Raw genomic sequence first — 843 nt, forward strand, 5'->3', positions numbered from 1 at the left:
TTGGATAACGGAGCTTTACAGGTTCGTAGAAAATTTGACAGAGAGGAGCTTTGTCATGGTGAAGGCGCGTGCCTCCTGGAGCTTAAAATTATTGTTGAAAATCCGTTGGAGATGCACCACGTTGCTGTTGAAATTACGGATATCAATGATCACTCCCCAAATTTTACAAAAACAGAGCAACATTTTCAAATAGCTGAACATACTGCCGTAGGTACACGATTTCAGCTGCCAATGGCCCGTGACCCCGATGCAGGAGTGAATTCAATACGATCATACGCGTTATCATTAAATGACTATTTTGATATAGATTTAAGTCAGAGCGATGAAGACAAATTACCATTTTTAGTGCTAAAGAAGCCTCTAGATCGGGAACAATATAAGACGCTGTTATTGTTTGTTACAGCAAAAGATGGAGGAAAACCTCCGAGAACAGGGACACTTAATGTTTCAGTCACTGTTCTTGACATCAACGATAATCGTCCATACTTCAGCCAGGACGTTTACCAAATACAGATATACGAAAATGCTTCAATAGGAACTATTGTTACAAGAGTTAATGCAACAGATCCAGATGAGGGAACAAATGGAGAAATAGAATACGGCATTGCTAACACATTGGCCCCTAAAATTTACACCATATTTGAATTAGAAAAGTTAACAGGTCAAATCAAATTAAAAGCAGAATTGGACTTTGAAGAATCTGAATTCTACAAAATTGACATTGAAGCATCAGACAAGGGAACGCCTCCTTTAACAGGGAGGTGTAGAGTGATTGTGAAGATAAAAGATGTAAACGATAACTCACCAAATATAGACGTCACATCTCTGTCAAATACAATATCA

This window comes from Poecilia latipinna, unplaced genomic scaffold (genome assembly GCF_001443285.1).
Source record: "Poecilia latipinna isolate Pla-1442-1.1 unplaced genomic scaffold, P_latipinna-1.0 Scaffold840, whole genome shotgun sequence".
Lineage (NCBI taxonomy): Eukaryota > Metazoa > Chordata > Actinopteri > Cyprinodontiformes > Poeciliidae > Poecilia > Poecilia latipinna.